Genomic DNA, 16,540 nt, shown 5'->3' with positions numbered 1-16,540 from the left:
CAAGACACGTTGAAGAGCAGATGGTGCTAAACGCAGGGTATGTTTTACAGAAGAGACGTTTGCTTCGGTGAAAATGTTGCTACAAGCATAGCTTAGCATATGTTTTGTTTAGAAGATAAGTGTTTAATTACCTAGGTTTTGAATTAAGTTTCCATGTTTAAAGGTCGGGTCTACGTTGTTTGAGAAATGCTTCAGAAAACTGTGTTGGGCCGCCAAAAAAATCAAAAACAAAAACAAACGTGTAGCCAATGAGCAGAAAGGGGCGGGTCTTGTCAAAATGGGCGGAGAGAGTGTTCAGTGCGCATGTGTGACATTAGCAGAAAGCGGTTTTAACACTGACATGGAGGATAAAAACAAAGAAAGAAAGCGAAGAAAGACTTACGATAAGGCAAGAAGTAGGACGTGTTAATATAGGATCAGCTTTCCAGCGCTGGAGAGAACTGAAGGAGCGGGAAGTTGGTGCATATTCACAGATTGGAGTTTCCTGAGTCAATAACTCCTGAGTTAAACGCTGTTACTACACAAATAACACCTCTTTTCTATCGTAGTAATGTAGAGACGCAGCTACAACCGTGTTTTGTGTAGTAACAGCGTTTAGCTCAGGAGTTATTGACTCGGGAAACTCCAATCTGTGAATATGAGGCCAACTTTACTTAAGACGCCGAGGCGCCTTTTTCCTTCTCGATAGGTGAGTAACGTTGGTTTTGTTTTGTTTCACAGAACTAATATATGCCAATTTTTGCTTGTTTGTTTATCTGCAATCGTATTGTTCTTCCCTTCAGCTATGATAATGACACATTTCTTTCCATTAGTTGCCTTGGTTATGTATGTATGTGTGGGCGGAGCTATCAATACAGGAGTGGGACCCATTTGGGTTAGGGGCGTGTTTGTTTTGGTGATTTCAAATGTTAATATTGGCTTTCAAACAACGGAGACTCCACCTTTAACTACTTTCTTTGTGCTTTTGGGTTTTGGTAACTAGTGCTCCTACTTTAGGCACAGTGCTTAGGAAGCCAGTCCACAACTGTATGTATTTGTTACACAAACTAAATGTATTCTGCTGCTGAAGTTTGAATTATTTATTGAGTAAACATGTTGAGAAAACATACAGTTTGGACAACAGATTTGCTATTCGAGGACACTGTTGAAACCAAACTAGCCACCTCAGAAGAAACTACCACAGCTATTAACACCACATGTTTCTATGTTCCAGACTCTCCAAAAACACAGCTAGTAGCAACCAAGTAGTGCTGAGAGACAAGCGCACACCATTGCCTGTGTTCACTAGATGGAAGAGAAGGCACACTCTCTCTCTCTCTCTCTCTCTCACTCACTCACCATTATGGCTGCCATCACGGTGAGCTCACATATACTGAAGAGGGCAGATTTTTCTCTGAGTATGTCACACTACCCCTCAGGCTCCCAAACTATGGCTCATGACCCCATGTGGAATTGGTTGATTTGGGATGAATGGAGTTCTGAAGCACGCTCCTCTTTTCTTTCATTTATTGTTAGTAGACGTAACTGGATGTAACTGGAAGCCTAGCCAAAGCATCTTACATTTATCTCATTTATACAGCTGAGCAATTGAGTGTTAAGGACCTTGCTCAGGGGCCCAGGAGTGGCAGCTTGGTGGCCCAGGAATTCGAACTCACTACCTTCCGGGCAGTAGTCCAATGTCTTAACCACTGAGCTTCCCTAGCAAATTGCAAAGAACCAAAACAAATCCACATGGCAAAGTACACAATCGTGACAACAAGGAATTTTTTAGTTCATACAGGTAAAGTGTTTATGTTCAATGAAAGTGGTGGTCTGGTTGTTATTTAAACACACTGAAAACACTGAGATGCTCCTGCTGAAGAACAGTCTGGCAGTCTGGGAGGTGTGATCTACACACAGGTGATTTACACCCTGAAAATCGCCTCTCTCATAACTGTCCACACAAATATCGCTGTAACTTTTGGACTTTGACTCTGATATATGGTCCTTGGTGAATTATTGTGTGTGTGTGTGTGTGTGTGTGTTTGCATTGAATAGACCCATGTTATAACCGTTAGCCTATGCAATTTTACTACTTCTTTTAGACATCACTAACATAAAACAGTTGACCACACACACACACACACACACACACACACACATCATACAGTCCCTATACTGCGCTCTTAAAAACCATTATGTGGCACTTTTACATTGACTTGGTTACCCACAGCCCTACTTAAAACACCATCAAATCACAACACCATTTCCTGACACACATCTGCTGGTGCCTCAGGAATAAGCATCCAGGCACTGAGGCACAAATGCAGCACTGTTCATAAGCTCATTAGTGCTGTATGTGTGGTCTTTAACAAACCTGAGATGGACAGCATTGTTTGAGAGCACTGGGTTCTTTCTTAGCAACCAGCCACTAAACACGACTCTGCTTTATGTTTAAACCCCCTGGATATATAAACATCCCGAGGTGCAACACGTATGCTATTGGATACTATTTAATGAATTTGTAGAGTAACCCACACAGGTTGTGCTTCTGTTACGATCACCTACTGCAATGAGATACCAGAGATCATGAAATACCAGCGATTCTGACCTCTTCTGCTATCTGGACCTGCCTTATCCACCCAGATCGATGTCTTCTGGTTGGTGTCTCATCACTAGGAGGCTGCTGCTGAGGATAAGGCCACGTGTACCATGTACAGTACAGCCTGGAGATACATAAGATTACTGTGGATCACTTAGATACCATGAAGGTCGCTTCAGACTGCAATTGACTCAAAAGGATTTGCAATCAAGTCTCCAAGACAGACATATAGACGAATCCCCTGGTTATGCAACTGCACTGATCATATAGAATTTTAGATAGATAGATAGATAGATAGATAGATAGATAGATAGATAGATAGATAGATAGATAGAAAGATAGATTTGACTATATCTAAGGGATAATATAAGGGAAATAATTTATAATCACACTCTCCGGTGTCACCCAGATGAGGATTTCTATAAAGCTGCTTATAAACGTGAACTGAATTGAATTGTAATAAAGAAAAAATAAATAAATAAATAAATCTCAAAGACTGATTTTGTGGGGACGTTAAAAGATTGCTATTGTTTTAATATCGTTGGACGTGTGATGAAATTTCTGATGCTTCTTCAAAAGCTTGCCGCCTTTAAATTGCTCACATCACCAACACAATACCTCGACTGCAACGCATTCTTTTTGATTTGGCCTTGAATTCTATTGACAATGACGATTAGCCTTAAGAGCTTATTGTGACTTTGATGAGTTGGACCATCATAACACACTGACACCATTACAAGACTGATGAGTTTTAATCATTTATTTGTCAGTTCGTCTATAAATCAGGAACACTTTTATTTTATCGTCATATTTATTATTCATTCATTCATTTTCTACCACTTATCCCAACTACCTCGGGTCACGGGGAGCCTGTGCCTATCTCAGGCGTCATCAGGCATCAAGGCAGGATACACCCTGGACGGAGTGCCAACCCATCGCAGGGCACACACACACACACACACTCTCATTCACTCACGCACTCACACACTACGGACAATTTTCCAGAGATGCCAATGTCATATTTATTAGTTACTTTTAATTTGGCAACATTAAATAACCTTGCTGGTTAACATGCTGGTTGATGAACTGGCAACTTTGGCACATTGGTGTGTGAATCAGAGTGTGTGTGTGTGTGTGTGGGGCTACTGAAGATAAATCCTCTTAAAAGACTAATTATACCAATTCCACAGTAAAAGATTTTATTTCCAGTTGAATTAATAGATTTAAAGAAAGAGCTCATAAGTGTTTACTTGATAAGATCTTGCTTTAATATGAACCCTGATCATCGATAAAGGGAAAAAAAGAAGAAAGCATAAAGCCCGAAGACAAGCGTATCATATTAATATAGACAAGTCATCACATAATACAATGCTTCCAGAGAGCCGACGTCAGCGTGTTTTGTTTCAGCTAAATCAAATATGTTAATTAGAGTCTTGTAGATGATGATTAGTGGGATTAGAAGTGATACACTCTGACCGCCGCGCTGGTGTTAAAAATAGAACAGGAAGACGATGAAATGCAAACGTTCCAATCCTGGCAGGAAAATGTCCACAATTCAGCACTGCGGCTACCAGACTAAAATAATTTCCCCGGTACTTTTGATATATTCAAGCAAATTCAGCTTTATTTGTGTAGCGCTTTTAACAACGGACACGGTTGTATAATATATATTTATATTAGATTATTTATATTTATACCTAATGAGCAAGCCAAGTCTACGCTGATAAGAAAAACTCACTCAGACAATATGATTCCTCTTGAAACCTTTGACAGGAAGCAGACTCATGAGGAAACCCATATTATAAGATTATATACTGTATGTGACTGCATATAGTAAAGTTGATTTGTGTGTCCAGGAATGTTTGAGCATCAAATTTCTGAATTTGTTATCGTTTTAACATAAGTTCCTTCCTGCTGAAGTGATCAAATGTTCAATGATGGTGACTTGCACGCAAACCTAAGTGCAGCAACAGCAGCTCAAAGCCACCTTCTTCTTCTCTAACAGTCCCTCCAGAGCTTAATGTTACTATATACGTACAACGCCTACCCTTCCTTCTTTATTAAAAACACTCATTCATTCATTCATTCATTCATTCATTCATTCATTCATTTTCTACCGCTTATCTGAACTACCTCGGGTCACGGGGAGCCTGTGCCTATCTCAGGCGTCATCGGGCATCAAGGCAGGATACACCCTGGACGGAGTGCCAACCCATCGCAGGGCACACACACTCTCTCATTCACTCACGCAATCACACACTATGGACAATTTTCCAGAGATGCCAATCAACCTACCATGCATGTCTTGGACCGGGGGAGGAAACCGGAGTACCCGGAGGAAACCCCCGAGGCACGGGGAGAACATGCAAACTCCACACACACATAAGGCGGAGGCGGGAATCGAACCCCCAAACCTGGAGGTGTGAGCCACCATGCCCCCCCCCCCCCCACTTATTAAAAACAATATCTAATAATTATCTGAAAATTTGTAATATCTCCTTCCCATTGTGATGAGAAGACAAGTGACAAGTGGCCTGATATTGGAAACAATAACGAATGATCAAACAATAATATCTGTGAAAGAGTTTCCACAGAGGAGAAATATAATGCCTGGCATTTATTATTAATAACTCATAAGTCTCATAACTCTGAAAGTGCTGATGTTTCAAATAACAAAGTTGTTTGCAAATGAAGCAGACTTTGCTTATGCAAGCAATCGAGGGAACATTAATGCATGTCATTTCTATTCATTTCTATTCATACAGATGAATCATGAATCATGTCATGACAAACCTGCAAAGGATCCTGGGAGAGAGAAAGAGCAGTAAAAAGAGGTAAAAGAAGATGTTTTGATCAACGGGAAAGAGGCTGCTTTTTATATATATATATATATATATATATATATATATATATATATATATATATATATATATATATATATATATATATATATCCAAAAAGTAAATCCAAATTGTTATCTTTTCATTAGAAATGATTCATTATTCATTATTTTTTTCATATACTGTATATATATATATATATATATATATATATATATATATATATATATATATATATATATATATACATATAAAGAAAACTAAAATGGGGGTTTATAACGAAAAGATAATTTGGATTTACTCTGCAAAGCTGCAAATAGAAAATAAACAATCATCCTCAACACCTTAAAGTAGGTGTTTGTCTCCACCTAGTGTCTGAAATGTACAATTAATTCACTCGAGAACAGAAACATGGAAATATTTGGAATGATAAAATAATTAAAAGGACTTCCCTGTGCAATCAAAATGCAATGCTTTTTTCCCCCTCAGTGCAAACATGAGGCTCATTGACACACAAGGAACCAACCTGCAGTACCGTTAATGACCAGCAGGGTACAGAAAAACATCAGAAATGTCCACATGTGCTGGATTTGCTGGTGGAACATACGTTACCTGCTGCTACCCCTGGTTTAAAGGGCTCAGTCAGTGCTACGCTTACAGTATCTGTTGCTCAGTTGGTGGGTGGTGTGGGTGATGATGTGGGTGGTGTTTCATCTGAGTGTAGGAATGGAAGTGCGAGGGCTCAGCTAGTGATTGGCTCGCTAGTGATTTATTACAGTTTACATTAGACAAAGCAGATAGATAGATAGATAGATAGATAGATAGATAGATAGATAGATAGATAGATAGATAGATAAACTGTGCACATCAATCAACACTGTTTGAGCTTGTGACCAAGTCTCCTTCTCAGTAAAGAGCGACTGATGTAGATGACTCACACCCCAGATTCCAGAAATTGCTGTGCAATGGAAAGCAGGGCATCGTTTTATTTGAAGAGAGACTGATTGAATCACAGAAGACATAAAAGCCTTGGCAGTTTGTTCATAATTATTAAGTGCTATTCTGCAAGTAGGCTTTGTGGCTCGGTTATGCGCAGAGTGTGCGATTAGACTGCGCCTTAACAAAGCAGGTTTCTTTCTGGAGATTCGCGACAACGTTGCGGTAAATGTTGAGTAGAAAGGTCCGTAAATTGAATTGAATTTTAATAAGCGTGCCTCGTGATCACGTCATCGTCTCGTCATTATCTGCCTTTATTATTATTTAGATATAGAACACGTGCAGAGTGCAATGCACTGGCTGTGATCTGTCGCTACCCGTCATCGATCAGTCTTTTTTTTTTTTACATTAATAACATGGTCTGGTGTTCAGATAAGGCAAGAAAGGTTTCCAAGTAACGTAGACACTTGTTTGTTACACAAGCACGTCCTTGGAGATGGAAATAGAAATGAAGCATTGGGAGCTTGGTGAAATTTTGCTTGTCAAGAGAGATGTAATAGAAAGGTAGGCTTTGCCATCTAGGGTGTTACAGATCAGATTTGTCTGCAGGAAGCTTAATATAATAAAGCTATTGGATAAAAGGGAATTAAACAGAATAGACCAATTACAAAGATTAGGCTTTGTGCTAAGCTGTTTACATCCGTTTTCAGGCGTTCATTCAAGGATACACGTTGCAAAAAAAATGAAATGAAAATGGGCAAAAAAAAAAGGGACACCATCCATCTACTGCTTATCCTACACAGGTTCTCAGGGAACCTGAAGCCAATCCCAAGGGACTCGGAGCAGAAGGTGAAGGACGTCCTAAACATGGTGCCAGCTCATCACAAGGCACAATCACTAACACACACATACATTTACAGCATTTAGCAGACGCCTTTATCCAGAGTGACTTACATTTGTATCTGATTTTTATACAACTGAGCAATTGAGGGTTATAAGAGCCTTGCTCAGGGGCCCAGCAGTGGCAACCTAGCGGACATGGGAATCAAACTCACAACCTTCCGATTGGTAGTCCAGCACCTTAACCACCTTAACCGCTAGGCTACCACATCCCCATATACAGACGCATTCACACACCACAGACGATGTATAGATGACAATCAGCCTTCATTGCATGCCTTTGGACAGCGGGAGGAGAGGAAACCCACAGGAAACCCCCAAAGCCTGTGGTAGAACATGCAAACTTTGCGCAATTCACACCTCCTTGTTTATTGTTTTGTATAGTTTTATTATATGTTTTACTTCATCTGCTTCTTCTTCCTAAAAGCCTGCCAGTGGTGCCAGATGCTTAGTTTACCCATTCAATCAGGTTTGCTTTATCCATGTTAATAGATCTTATGATTTTGAGGCATGTATGAGCCCAACCTAAGAACTATTTAGGGAAACTGCGGTTTTTAATACCGCTTGTGATTCAGGGCTGCTTTTGTCACACAGACCTTTGTCTACTACACAGATCCATACTGTACATCAGTGCAGTGTCAAAGGGAGGACCACCCACGACAGCCATTTGTAGAGTCATTCTAAACTGAAGTGACAAAAAAGCTTTTCGTTTAAAGGGCGTCGTTCTCGATAGGAACGTTAATGGATATGTCGCTCTTCAGCTTCTTTGCGCTGTTTTTGAAGTGGAATTAAATAATGGCCAACTGCTTAAATGCATATTATAGATATACAACAAACGTTGTAATATTAATTTGATGAAATGAATAAAACAGCTGAAAACAAATATGTTCTTTGGTGTTGGACTTTTCACCCTACAGTATATTATCTAAAAGATTGCAGCTCCTCTATTTATTTGTTACCCTATACAAAGGGACAAAATCAATCAACAGCTGATCCCAAGCAAAATGGGTGGCACCATACAGTAGGATTTCCTTTTGTTCTATATTTGGAGGAAGTCGTGGCATAATTTGTTAGAGAGGTTGACTCCTATTCCTAAGGTTGTGGGTTCGAGTCTCGGGCCGGGGCTCGAGTCTCGGGCCGGGGCAATACCACGACTGAGATCCCCTTGAGCAAAGCACCGAACCATGGGTGGATGGGTTAAATGCAGAGAACGAATTCTGAGTATGGGTCACCAGACTTAGCTGTATGTCACGTCACTTCACTTCATATTGGAATATACCTGTTTACTCTTTTCCCTGCCGTGTCCTGAACCCTTATGGTTCGATTCTTGAGGAAGGAATCCAACCCACCCACTGAATACCCACTGGATAAAATGGAAGAGCATCCGATATGAAAGCGATGAAGAATCAAAATAAGCAAATAGGATAATCTACTAAACAAGGAGTGGCTGAAAGACAACAATAACGACAACAACAGCGCTATTTTTGCCTAGTACCTATAGCAAAGTTGTTAGCTCATGACCCTAAATGGAAAGTCTACTGTATGTCTAAGTCAGCAGTTTTCTCCAAAGCTGATAACTGTTACGGGCTTAGCGTTTGAAATGTAAACACACAATGATGATTCTTATTGGCTCCTAAAATTCTTGTTTGAACTGTTTATTTTTGACAATTTTGCTAGCATCTTATCTTTGCAGCGGAGGAGGGCGATGGTGGTGAGGGGTTTGTTCTGGAAAATAGAATAGACGATGGACATGACCGATTGCCGAATTGTTTGAGACAGAAGCATCTTGATCAAGCACTCACAGAGCCCTGTCCTCAGTGAGAACAGTGGTAAGTGAAGCATGCCTCTCAGCCTATGAGAATACTACTGCCTATTCATTACATTCCTCAGTGAGTATCTTTACTGCATTGGAATACAGAGCAGAGTTGCTTGCAGCAGGCGTGGGCCAAATGCAAGAGAGCTTTCAGTAGCACTCCAATAGCCAATAAAAGTGTACAGCTCAGGGGAGCTTGATATAGCTATAGCTGCTTCACATACAGAGCCCGAGAGTGGCGGCATCTCATTATTCAAACTTCAGGCCCACTTCAGGGCTGAGTCCTGATGATCAGAAGCGCAATGAAAGAAAGTGGTTCAGTAGCAGCAGTGAATATTCACTACAGGGTGGTATTAACCCTGTAAAACTGAAGCTGGCTCGTTCATATGACACACATAACCATCTCATACTGTATCATTTGGATGCTGCTTTTGTCCACAGAGATTTATATCTGAGCCGATCGGATGAGGATTATGGGTCTGGTTCAAACAGTCCACATCCCAAACCACTGAGCTATGAATTCTGTGTTCATTCCAAAAGCGCACTGAAGCTGTGACCTGAAAACATGGTACCGCATACTGACTGCAATGGCAGATGCAGAAGGTTAAGATTAATGCCTGCGGTATAGACATTGATAGTCTCGCTTGTGGTCCAGGTTGATGAAGCCCTGCAGTCGGATGTAAAGATGCAATAGATCACAAGGGTTGTTAAAGAGATGAGAGGGCCGACTGGCTGGAACATCATTGCAGATGCCTTGTAAAAACACACGGTGCTTTCACATCTTTACTAACATCTGTCAGGTCTCTGACACACAGGCATGGGAGGTACAGTACCTTATCGTCACTTCTTGTTTTTTTTTTTTTTTTATCCAAAAACATGAATTGGGTTCATCCTTGTACTGTATGCTTCAGATTCCTATCCAGTAAATCAAGTAAATGAATTCAACTCAGTATAATAATGCATTTAGTTTAATAATGCGTTTAGTCAGCGCAGACCAAATGAACAAGAACAAATGATGCCACATTGGACTAGTGCAAAGCAGTGGCCAATACTGATTCATTCACCTTAGTGACTCGCTCAGAAAGACTTATTCATTTACGAATACAACCCATTGAGACAGCTCACTGTTCCCCTGAGCAATGAATGGAGTCTAGCATCATGCCAGAGATGGAAGGAAGAAATTCGGTACGTCAAACAGGACCTTTTGTGAGATCGCTACTTTTCCAAATGTTCACAAAGCCTCAGTTTACAGCATAATACCACACTTACATACAGTAATTAACTTAAAGTACACAGCACCCTTTTCATTAAAACCAACAACAAATCTGAACAAACACACGGCAGGTTTATCACCAGACTTAAATCAGATTTGAGCATCATTATTTAATATAAACTTCCCTTTATCAACACTGCCCATTAGTTTCTTTACTAAATATGTATTTTCGGTGCTTCCTATCACTTGTGTCCATGTCCACCACTGAACAGCATCTTTTCGACTGTAATTTACACCCCGCACATTTAGTAAGCGGTGCCAGGTGCAGTTTGCGTGAAGGGCTACAGCATTGAATGTTAATTTTAGATACATTGCAAGCTTGTTTTGTGCCCATTGTTGCATCTCATGACGTAGGTTTATCTGTCCTATAATGTCAAAGAGAAGAAACCCTCAATGTGTTTTTTATATTCTCTAAAATTTGTCTTTCTACATATATATATCGTCGCTGTCGGGCGGAAACCTCGTATGTCCAAATTTGGTCAATTTCATATTTTTTCACATATCGATGCTATTGGTCAGTCCCCATGTGGGTCTGTTATTTTTACAAGTTATTAACCAATCTAAAGTCTTGAAAATAGCTTGAGCGCAAATCTCATAACTCCATTGGACACTTCAACTGTCCACCTCTTCCTCACTCCGCGGGAGAGCTTCGCGGCATATTTCTCCTTAATAAGAGTCGCAAACGAATCAACACGTCTTCTGAGGTAAATGTCTTCAAAACACTGGGCTCAAAGAAAAAAAAAATCTTGACCCCCGCTAGTTCTGGTGCTCGTCTGAGGACAGGAATTTAGTGCAAGACAATCCACTGCAACGCGGACTAAACCCTGTGCACTGCAGATAAGGTACGGCGCTTTTATTAATTTAAAATTAATTTATAATTTATTAATTAATAACGGTTTTGGAGATACGAGGATTCCGCCTGATAGCGATGATATATAAAAGGTTGCCTTTTACTGTAATAACTTTCTTTGGTGTACTAATGTGATGGCCACATGCATCTGCACTTGTGTAGTCCAAAACATGGCATGTCATATAGGTCATGGATTCATGGTTTTATAATTCATGTCAAACGCTTGCACTGTTGTAAATTTGACACAAATCTCACACTATTTCCAGTGTGCACAGTCTACATTTGCAGCAAAGTGACGATAAGCATCTGCATATCTGCACAACTCTCTTTCTGCCTTTCCCTCTCTCTCTCTCTCTCTCTCTCTCTCTCTCTCTCTCTCTTTCTTTAGTGAATGTGGTGGCTGACCTTCAGCACTGAGAAAAGAGCACCCCGGGCCTTTATTAGGCAGTGCGGATAAAGGAGATCCAGCTGGAGACATTGACTTCTTCCCAGCATGCCCTCTGCTTACACTGCCCTCCCCTGAGAGTAACAAACAGCCTAAATAACACAAGCCTATCCAGCCTCTGTCCACTTTCCCTGACTCAAATAACTGGATTTATTAACTCATGGCAGCACAAGCAAGCAGAAAGGCAATGAGATTCAGCCATTTATATATATAGATATATATAGATAGGGTTCTAGACATAATCATAATTTACAAAAGTGTGGGATATCTGATTATTTCTGGTTGCGGATTTCAACATAAATTCACATAAAGTTTAAAGGACAGAAGAATTCGTACACAACTAATTCTATAGAGGAGAATAGAGGAGAATAAAACGAGGGACCGATACAGTCTGCGAATGGTAAAGCTGATAGTAATTAGAAGAACAAGCATAGAAGCCTTTATTATCACCACATATACATTACAGCACAGTGGAATTCTTTTCTTCACATACCCCAACTGAGGAGGTTGGGCAGCTATGATACAGCGCTGCTGGAGCAGGAAGGATTAAGGGGCCTTGTATAAGGGCCCAGCAGTGGCAGCTTAGCTGTGCTGGGCCTTGAACCCTGATCCTCCGATCAACAACCCAGAGCCTTAACCAGTTGAGCCACCACTACCCCCTAATTAATTGCTCTTACGCTGCAAAAAACTGACACTTTAGCAAGTTAAAATATCTTCATCTTCATTCATCTTCTACCGCTTATCCGAACTACCTCGGGTCACGGGGAGCCTGTGCCTATCTCAGGCGTCATTGGGCATCAAGGCAGGATACACCCTGGACGGAGTGCGAACCCATCACAGGGCACACACACACACACACTCATTCACTAACGCAATCACACACTAGGGACAATTTTCCAGAGATTCCAATCAACCTACCATGCATGTCTTTGGGGAGGAAACCGGAGTACCCGGAGGAAACCCCTGAGGCACGGGGAGAACATGCAAACTCCACACACACAAGGTGGAGTCGGGAATCGAACCCCGACCCTGAAGGTGTGAGGCGAACGTTAAAATATCTTGAATCTAGTAAAATGTATCTACTAACTCTTTTAGAAATTTTGACCCTTTTTAAGCTTTAAATTTTCTTGTTCTTTTGGCAGATTATTTGACTTCTTTCTAAAAAATGAATGCTTAAAATTAAAATCGTAAAAACAAGTGAAATAATCTTTGGTTTTATAAGAAAGAGCAGATTCATTCGACTGGATTAAGATATTTTAACTTGCTAAGATGTCATTTATTGCAGCGAACAAATATTGATAGACATAAAACTGCATGAATAGTCCATGAATAATTACAGGACGATTATATACAGCTCCATCTTTTGGTATTTGTCAAAGCCTTTACTGTCACAGAACCTTTAGTTGAGCTCTGTCCATGTTGGCCATGAGTCAACATTTGTGTGTGCAGAGCAGTTTCAGCAAGGATGCAGAAAGAAGAGAACCTTGTGCGAATGTGGCACGTTCAATGTCTCCTTGTGCTTATTTTTAATGACCACACTCTGTTTCTCATGATTTAAAATATCTGCTTAAATAACATCAGCTGTTTTATCAGGTGATATTTATTGTAGGAAGCCCCAGTACTGCTAATCGCGGTCGTTTTGTTGTCGTCTGTCTTACAGTATAACACCAGGTTTACGTCATATAATGTTACGTGCTATCGATTACGATGCGATTGTCTCCTAGTCTTTAATGTTTGGTCTTTGAATAAAGTTGATCGCATGACCTAGCCAATAGGATTTTAGCCAACGTTTGCAGAACATCAGAATTAATCATTTTAATTTAATTGTATTTAAACATGCCTTTTTAACTCACTAGAACGCTAAATCAATGAGAACCCTGAGCTTGTTTCTTTGCAACGAGACGGTTCCATCTGGGGTAATAGGAGACAATGACACCCGAAGTGTGTTGCTTATGTCCAGTTTATTCCGTTGTTTTGTTTTGGTTGCCGTCACTGCAGAAAACCCCGCTTCACACAGATAGGATGTCGGAAATGGCAATAGGGATTTAAGTGCTGTGGTGACAATCTCAGGGTATTCCGCCATGACTTTAATCCAGAACACCGGCAGAGTTTCTAACTTTCTAATGACGTCTGTTTCGAACTCATTCATTCATTCATTCATCTTCTACCGCTTATCCGAACTACCTCAGGTCACGGGGAGCCTGTGCCTATCTCAGGCGTTATCGGGCATCAAGGCAGGATACACCCTGGACGGAGTGCCAACCCATCACAGGGCTGTTTTGAACTCATTTTTGCTAATTTGTGGGTTAAATTTGAGCAAACACAATATACACCAACACCAAGCACTGTTAAACATGAGAAAGTACCGGTGAACAGAGAGAAGAGCGATACACACTTTCTCTCCACCAAAGCTGCAACGCCACTGCCGCTTGCAGCCGCTCAGCTCCAGATGTCACCTAAAACCGGTCCGAGATCACGATATTTTGCGTATGCGCGGTATTGGTGCGGCTTTAGGTGACGTCTCTCAGCTCCCGGTAACCTCTCGTCCATGGAAAGTCGCACAAACCCGAGAGAAATACACCACAGTAAATAAAATGGAAATAATTTAATGTTCCTTGGGCGTTCCTTTGCTCTATATGACTACATCTGACCACATGGGATCAGCGTTGAGATGATGCCCATCTTCGGTACTAAGTACTTCAGCTAAAAGTAGCTGGTCTGATAGCGACAGCGTTCCTATTCTGGAAAATCTACTGACAACCAAGCAAGCACTCATACAGTAAGTATGTGATCCTCCTTCCTTTCATATCCTCTTCTCAGCTTTAAGTCCACAACTCATGTATTGTTTGTACAGCAGCTGTACAGATATTTGTTTGTTTGGTAAGCAGAATGTTTAATCTTTTGGCCTCTAGAATTTGTTTAGCAGACCACTGTAGCTGTCAGCGCTCTGATCCTTGATCCTCCTGAACACTGCAGACAAAAAGTTTATGTAGGAGGTTTGACCCAACAAAAGAATACAATGTCAATCAAAATCAGTCAGGATAATATTTGGGCAACATCTCACATCCAAGGTTTACCAAGTGTTTTTTTTTTTATATTGCGAGGTATAACAACAGCAAAACAGAACAATAAATATGCCCAAGGACAAGCCGTAGGCAACTCTAAATTGTCTGTACAGTGAGGGAAAGAATTATTTGATCCCCGGCTGATTTTGTATGTTTGCCCACTGACAAAGAAGTGATCAGTCTAGAATTTTAATGGTATGTTTAGTTAAACAGTGTGAGGCAGAATAACAACAACAACATTCATTCACTCATTCATCTTCTACCGCTTATTCGAACTACCTCAGGTCACGGGGAGCCTGTGCCTATCTCAGGCGTCATTGGGCATCAAGGCAGGATACACCCTGGACGGAGTGCCAACCCATCACAGGGCACACACACACACACTCTCATTCACTCACGCAATCACACACTAGGGACAATTTTCCAGAGATGCCAATCAACCTACCATGCATGTCTTTGGACCGGGGGAGGAAACCGGAGTACCCGGAGGAAACCCCCGAGGCACGGGGAGAACATGCAAACTCCACACACACAAGGCGGAGGCGGGAATCGAACCCCCAACCCTGGAGGTGTGAGGTGAACGTGCTAACCACTAAGCCACCGTGCCCCCCGTCATGTTTTGTGAAGGGGTCAAATATTATTTCACTCATTAAAATGCAAATCAATTCATATCTTCATTGAAATGGGTTTTTCTGTTGTTATTCTGTCTCTCACTCTTAAAATAAACCTACCATTAAAATTATAGACTGATCATTTAATTGTCAGTGGACACTGAAATCAGCAGGAGATCAAATAAGGAGATTTTTTCCCCCTCACTGTAGTGTGTGAATGGGTGTGTGTGTGTGTGTGTGTGTGTGAGTGTGTGTGATTTTGCCCTGTGATGAGTTGGCGCCCTGTCCAGGGTGTCCCCTGCCTCCATGTGTCCCTGTGTAGGATAGACTGTACAGAAAATGAATGAATGGATGCTGAAATAATCAACATCAAATTACCAAATTGTCAATTAATTAAAAAAAGTACGGCCAGCTGAAATGACGCATCATACTAATCTACTATATCAATGACATCGTTGTTCTGGTTTTTTGAGCATGCCAGTGTGCGTAAAATCAACCATCGACAAAAATCTTTTATTTACTACGGTAATTATTTTGTTAAAGCTACACTAGATATAGTTCAGGAAGACATGGTTTGCTAAGGCTGGAGTGGAAGAACTTGAATAGCCTGAAACTGTGGGATGAACTTGAAAGCTATCTGTGTCCTATCTGTGCCTCGGGGGTTTCCTCCGGGTACTCCGGTTTCCTCCCCCGGTCCAAAGACATGCATGGTAGGTTGATTGGCATCTCTGGAAAATTGTCCCTAGTGTGTGATTGCGTGAGTGAATGAGAGTGTGTGTGTGCCCTGCGATGGGTTGGCACTCCGTCCAGGGTGTATCCTGTCTTGATGCCCGATGACGCCTGAGATAGGCACAGGCTCCCCGTGACCCGAGGTAGTTCGGATAAGCGGTAGAAGATGAATGAATGAATGAATGGTCTACTGCATCATGCTATAATGTAATATTTTTCCCATTCCCATTTTTTTCGTTCCACTCATCAGTATTTTAAGCAAATATTCAGTTCTGGAACTTTTACAATGAACCAAGTATAAAAAGTAGGTCAGGTTCATTAAAAGTTCCCTTAGGTTATATACTGAAGTTCTGATTATCTCCGAGAAGAAAAATGGTGGACAGTTAAACAGCCTGAATGTCAGAGTGATTATTACAGAAAATATATTAGACTCAGGATCCTAATAAGCCTTGATACATGCAGGAAGCCAAAGTAAGGGAAGATGAACAATTTTTTTG

The 16,540-nt window shown here is 40.9% G+C and overlaps 1 protein-coding gene across 2 annotated transcripts in view; it reads right to left on the bottom strand.

The window, feature by feature from the left end:
• LOC132863255 (cAMP-specific 3',5'-cyclic phosphodiesterase 4D-like) overlaps positions 1-16,540 on the bottom strand; it is a 156,482-nt gene that overhangs the window by 82,114 nt on the left and 57,828 nt on the right. The window lies entirely within an intron of this gene.

Source organism: Tachysurus vachellii, chromosome 20 (assembly GCF_030014155.1).
Source record: "Tachysurus vachellii isolate PV-2020 chromosome 20, HZAU_Pvac_v1, whole genome shotgun sequence".
Taxonomy (NCBI): Eukaryota; Metazoa; Chordata; class Actinopteri; order Siluriformes; family Bagridae; genus Tachysurus; species Tachysurus vachellii.
Note: the sequence above shows the minus strand (reverse complement) of the source record. Positions and strands in the feature narration are given on the sequence as shown.